The sequence below is a fragment of the Perca flavescens genome, chromosome 20, assembly GCF_004354835.1.
Source record: "Perca flavescens isolate YP-PL-M2 chromosome 20, PFLA_1.0, whole genome shotgun sequence".
NCBI classification, from domain to species: domain Eukaryota; kingdom Metazoa; phylum Chordata; class Actinopteri; order Perciformes; family Percidae; genus Perca; species Perca flavescens.
Genome location: NC_041350.1, coordinates 30,167,729 through 30,174,411, shown reverse-complemented (window position 1 = coordinate 30,174,411; position 6,683 = coordinate 30,167,729). Strand labels below are relative to the sequence as shown.

General features: G+C 48.0%; 1 pseudogene; it reads right to left on the bottom strand.

Moving 5' to 3' along the window:
* Window positions 1-1,734: 1,734 nt before the first annotated feature.
* LOC114546424 (uncharacterized) lies at window positions 1,735-6,473 on the bottom strand (annotated as a pseudogene).
* Window positions 6,474-6,683: the final 210 nt, after the last annotated feature.

Genomic DNA, 6,683 nt, shown 5'->3' with positions numbered 1-6,683 from the left:
ACCTAATTCACTTCAATAAAGATAACTATACATGCTATTGTCATGAGCATCAAGGCGTGGCGGCGCTGCGGTGCAAGTTCAACTCATGTTTAGTACTTGTTAACTCAAAGATTCGCAGGAAAAATATAAACGTTGGAGGCCATTAATCGGCACGCAAAGTCGTTGAAATCCATTCAGCGTTAGCATCATATAGCCATGGCAAAAAGAAAACAAGGCAGTTTAATTAATTTTGGTTTTACTAAGAAATTGTGTAGTGATGACGTTAATAGCACGACCAATTCACCTGCTGCAAGCCCTGTTAGCACATCTCCCACCGGGGTTACAACGCAAGAAGAAGCTGAAGAAATAATGTCCTGTCTGGCTGAAGATGATCCTAACCCCTCTCGCTCATCTCTCCTGTTAAATTGGAACAGCCAGCAGTGGAGAGACTGGAAGAGCCCATATACATGGCTGTTTGTTAAGGATGGAAGCTTGGGGTGCGTTGCTAAGGTCTAATTGAACGGAGAAATTATGGTATTCTTCGGTAGCCTGATTAACTTTAACTTTGTTTGACATATCTTTTCCTGTTGGTATAGTATAATAGGGTAAATCCTGTATAGTGCATACACTTGTAGCTGTTATGTATCTTCGTAAGTCGCAAGCACACTACCCCGTGGAAAAAAAAGTGGGCTCCCCCGAAGGCCATGGTATAGTTCTCATCCATGTTTGCTAGGAAAAATACATGAAAAACCACTGCCACTGAGGTACTGCCACTTGGACAAGCCACTTCACCCCCAACTGCCCCAGTAGAGGTTCTCACTGGGCTGCAGTGGAAGATGGTGGGTATACTAAACGGCTCATAATGAAACCGAATGTTGACAAGCAAGAGATCATAACTGTTGTGTCAACTTTCCAGACGTCAAACCACCAGCCCAGCAGTAACATGATGCTGTGCTGACCTCTGGTGCTCACTTGTAGTATTGAGACCTGAGAGGCATTTCATGTTATAGCAGTTTAATAATTTTTTGCTTTCATGCCTTTTATATTTTTGTATACTTTGCTATTACTGCTTTTGTAATTTTAATGGAACGTTTCTTTGTCTTCAACCAAATGTTATGTTTGTTTTAGGTTTTTATTGTACAGATAGTGTGAACACCTGGAAAACACTTAATGTGGATAGCTTATTTGTTGGTGAATAAACAACTATAACTATAGACATATTTTTTATGTAGACCTATACATTACTGAAAGTAATGAATAGGCTCTATGATCAGAGATGGTTTAGAGTTTAGTGGCCTGTCAATTAAACTGCTTCTCCTTATGGAGTAACCTTAGTCCAAAATAAGTTAGACCTACCTACATGCATGGATGTAGAAAATGTACAGAACTTTAGGTTACTTAATGTAACCCCGGTTCTTTGATAACAGAGTGAGGTGTTTCACTATGGGAATCGCCTCGGCGTGACCAACTAAGGAAGCTCCAATGACACCACGTCTGTCCATGACAGACAGGTCGAACTGTGCTCATATAATCAGTCGACCGGCTCCTTGCAAATCATTCCAGATAGGTTTCTTTCCGTGTCTATGCAAGGAAGGACGTGTTGGTGAAACACCTCACTCTGTTATCAAAGAACCGGGGTTACGTAAGTAACCTAAAGTTCTTTTTCTAACTTCGTTCAGTGTTTCACTATGGGAGATATAGACCACTCCCGGATTGCCTGAGATCTCCCGAAGCCAAATAATATTGAACCGAGAGTCACACTAACCCCGGCGCCGTAACCTCCAGCACAGCCTGTGCCAAGGACGGTCCGGAAACATAGAGCCTGTAAAACCTCACAAAAGTGTGAGGTGTAGCCCAACTCGCTGCTGCACAAATTTCCTTCACTGACACACCCCTAAAAAGGGCCCATGAAGTGGCCATGCCCCTTGTGGAATGAGCTCTCAGACCCTGTGGGGCCTGTAAACCTTTACACTCATAGGCCAACAATATGGCCTCCACAATCCAGTGGGACAGCCTCTGGCGGGACAATGGCTTACCCTTGTGGGGAGGAAACCAGAACACGAACAGCTGATCCGCCTTTCTGAACCCAGCCGTCCGACTCACATACATGTGCAGAGCCCGGACAGGGCATAGCATGTGAAGTCTTTGCTCCTCTCCTGAGGAGAAAGGAGGCGGGTGGAAGGCCAAGAGCTCCACCTGTAGGCTGACTCCACCACCTTAGGCACAAATGCTGGGTTGGGCCGCAAACAGACTTTGGAGAGCCCTGGGGCAAATTGTAGACAGGTAGGCTGAACCGACCAAGCCTGCAAGTCACTTACTCGCTTTGCAGTGGTTAAAGCCAAGAGCAAAACTGTTTGAAGAGACACAAACTTCATCCCCACTGCCTCCATAGGCTCGAACGGGTGATGAGAGAGGGCGTCCAACACGACCGACAAATCCCACAGAGGAACCAGGGGCCTGGAAACTGGGAGCTTGCGGCGTGCCCCTTTCATGAAGCGACAAACCAAGGGATGTTGCCCTGCCGGCTTATCCCCAAAACCTATGTGGCAAGCTGAAACCGCAGCCAATTACACCTTAATTGTGGAGAAAGCTTTCCCTTTATCCATCAGGTACTGCAGGAAACATAGCAGGTCCACCACAGAACACTGGTAAGGGATGGCACCCCTATGTTCGCACCACTCCTCAAAAACCCGCCACTTTCCGCTGTAAAGAGAGTGGGTGGACGCGGCTCTTGCGCTTTGAATGGTATCAATGACCCGTTCTGGCAGGCCTGATGCATTCAGGTTCCACCTCTCACGGGCCAAGCCCCAGAGCGCCACGCGGTCTGGGTGAGGGTGGTAGATCTTCCCTCCCGCTTGGGAGAGAAGGTCTCTGCGAATGGGGAGAGGCCATGGTTCTCCCGCCAGGAGCTGCATTATCTCTGCCACCCAATGCTTGGATGACCACCGCGGCGCTATCAGTATTAGCGACAGGCCCTGAACTCTCACCCTCGCCAGGGTGGGGGAGATCAGACTGAGGGGAGGAAATGCATAGAGCAGCACGTTTGGCCACAAGTGGGCTAGAGCATCCACACCCAGCGGTGCATTTTTGTCTGCCAGAGAGAAGAACATTGGACGCCCGATGCGAACGTCGCCGTGTCTCTCCATGAGCGGAGGGCTGCTACGCACGCCGGAGTTATTTTCACCCTCCGGTTGAGATGACTGCATGGGCACAGATGTAAAGCTGCAACCCAACGCTGAAAATCCCTCATCATTAACAGCCCTAAATGTACCACAGACACTACTGACGCCATCAGGCCGAGCAGGCGTAGGCACAGTCTGAACGGCACGGCTTTGCTCAGCCGGAAAAGAGACACACTAATTTTCATTTAAAATTTGGCTTTTGAATTTCCATTTAACATTGCCTTTTCATTTGGACTTGACACATGTCAATGTAAATGAGGAGGCGTGGCCCAAAGGCTGGTGGGAGGGTCTGAAACGAAAGGAGTGCAGAGGTACCTTATGAACAGCTGGGGGAGCAGACTGCTGAGGAGCACACTGTTAAGCATCTGTCTGCAGATTCACCACTAGGCTGGGTCTTGTTTCACAGGATAGAAAATGATGATGTAAGCTAAACACAAACGACATTTCATGCAACAACCGTGAAGTTTTCATGTAGTTACTATAATTGGGCCCGTGTTAGTGAGGACTAGATTAGGACTAGATTTAAAGCTGATTCTGGTTCCCAACTTCGCCCCAGGTGTGTCTGTTTAAAACACGACTCAGGCAACTTCTCTCTTTTGATGTTATATTTAATTAAGCAACAGTAGAAACATGGGTGTGGGTAGCTCTGCTTACGTGTGTTTGTGTGTGGTCAGATTTCGAGGACGCACACACAGACAATCTCAACCAGATAGTCATGGTCCGAAATTGTGACCTCTCCTTTTTCTTTCTCTCACTTTTTTCTCCGGGTGGTGCGCGCGGTGTGAGGTGCGTGTCCGCGCTATTCTCCAACATGTAGCCTACTCACAACAATCACTCCTGATTGACGGCCTTTTGTACAGCCTGTGTACTTTTTCAGACTTCCAGCTAATAGCGGTGTCTGTGAGCATCACTGGCCGGCCAGCAGGGAGGAGATCCCGGCCGCCACCAGCTGGCTGTCCCGTCAGACTGAAGCTTCTGACAACATCGGAGAAAATGTGCAGTTGGCCGTCAACGTTTGTAAAACTGCCCATATTCAAACTCTACACAGTTAATTTATCGCATAAAAAAGTCTCAATAGTGAATTTAGTGGTGGAATAGCAGATGAAAATTGTAAAAGGTTTCCAGTTGTTTGCTGCTGCTAATACGGCAAACTCCCGATCTAGATAGCCCATAGAATCGATTGCTTTTTTATAATAGCGCGGACACGCACCTCACACCGCGCGCACCACCCGGAGAAAAAAGTGAGGGAATGAAAAAGGAGAGGTCGCCGTTCGGACGATGACTATCCGGTTGAGATTGTGTGTGTGTGTGCGCGTCCTCGAAATCTGACCACACACAAACACACGTAAGCAGAGCTACCCACACCCATGTTTCTACTGTTGCTTAATTAAATATAACATCAAAAGAGAGAAGTTGTCTGAGTCGTGTTTTAAACAGACACACCTGGGGCGAAATTGGGAACCAGAATCAGCTTTAAATCTAGTCCTAATCTAGTCCTCACTAACACGGGCCCAATTATAGTAACTACATGAAAACTACACTGTTGTTGCATGAAATGTCGTTTGTGTTTAGCTTACATCATCATTTTCTATCCTGTGAAACAAGACCCAGCCTAGTGGTGAATCTGCAGACAGATGCTTAACAGTGTGCTCCTCAGCAGTAAGCTCCCCCTGCTGTTCATAAGGTGCCTCTGCACTCAATTCGTTTCAGACCCTCCCACCAGCCTTTGGGCCACGCCTCCTCATTTACATTGACATGTGTCAAGTCCAAATTAAAATCCAATGTTTAATTGAAATTCAAAAGCCAAATATTAAATGAAAATTAAAAGCCAATGATAAATTGAAATTCAAAAGCCAAATATTAAATTCAAAAGCTAAAGCCAAATGGAAAATTTAAAAAATAATAATAATATTTTTAATTTGATCTCGCTTTGTTTTCCCTTTGGACTTTCAATTTCTCTTTGGACTTTCAATTTGAATTATGAATAAATATTTCCTCCATAGTGCCCCGGGGACGCTAATCTCCCCTCCGATAGCGTGACGCGGTAGGAGAGGGAGTTTATTTTTAGACCCAAATACTCCGTACATTGCGTGGGTTCTACTCGGCTCTTTGCCCAGTTTATGTTGAACCCCAAATCCGTGAGATGAGTTATCATCGTAGTGGAATCTCTGACTGCCTGCTCCCGGGAGTGGGAGCAGATCAGATAGTCGTCTATGTAAGAAAATATTCTGATACCGCTGTTCCTTAACGGTCACAGCGCTGCCTCCACACACCTGGTGAACACCCTCTGTGCCAACGACAGGCCGAATGGGATGGCTTGGTATTCGTAGGCTCTGCCCCGATACGCAAACCTCAGAAATTTTCTGTGTGCGGGATATATGGCGATGTGGAAATATGCATCTGAAAGATCTATCGTCACAAACCAATCCCCCGGGCGGATTGAACGACAGAGCATTTTGTGTGTTAACATCCTGAACGTGTATTTTCGTAGGTGTCGGTTTAACACACGGAGATCTAAAATCGGGCGAAGTGATGCGCCCCCTTTTTTTGGAATGAGGAAATAGCGGGAGTAAAACCCCTGATGCGATTCCTCGCTCGGCACAGCCCTGATGGCTCGTTTGTTCAATAGGGATGTTATTTCGTCCTCTAGAACTTGTGCTGCATCCCCTTTCGTCACTGAAACTAACACACCGTTGAATCTGGGTGGTTTCATAGCAAACTGTAGCCTGTAACCCTGACAGACAGGGCGCGAAGGAGTGTTTCCCCCACGGCTTGGGATTGTCTGACCGAGACTGCTGGCTAGTCTGTTGACCAGCGGCTTGTCTATGTGGCTTTGCAGCCCCTTGCTTTGCCCTCGCTGCCGCTGCGGCAAAGCCACCCCTCTGACCCTGCTGGGGCCGGGGTGTGTGTTTTCGGGGTAGGAAGAGGTCAAAGGCTTCACCCTCCTGTTTCCTGAGGGTGCTGTCCTCTCATCTTCTCCAAAGCTGGGCCAAACAGACCTTTGGTGGGGTCGTATGTTGCGTCCATAACCTCTGCTTTCTGTGTGTCACTCAGGCCCGACAGGTTCAACCACAAGGCCCTCTCACCTGCGACTGCGAGCCCCATTACACGGCCGCAGCCCTGCACCGCACCCCGTGAGGAGCGCAGCACCAGGTCGTTGACCACACAGATTTCGTCCCAGAGGACCGGGTTAGGAGCCCCTGAGTCCAGATGACGGCCCATCTCCAGCAGGGTCATTGCATTTAGAGAACACACAGACTGCGCTGCATACCTGTACATCCTCTGAAACATGGAGGCGGTGAGGCGCTCCATTTTGTTAGGCAGAGGAATGCTGTGGGAAGCTGAGAGAGCGGCAGTTTGGGTGGAGGTGATGAGCCACTGAAGGCTCCACCACTGGGGGTTCGGTCAGCCCCAGTGCCTCCATCCCGTGGATCTCCAGCTTAGAGCAGCCCTTAGTCGGGAGCCTACTCTTAAATGGGCTGGACCAGTACCGGCTCATTTCCTTCATGCAGGCAGGCACCA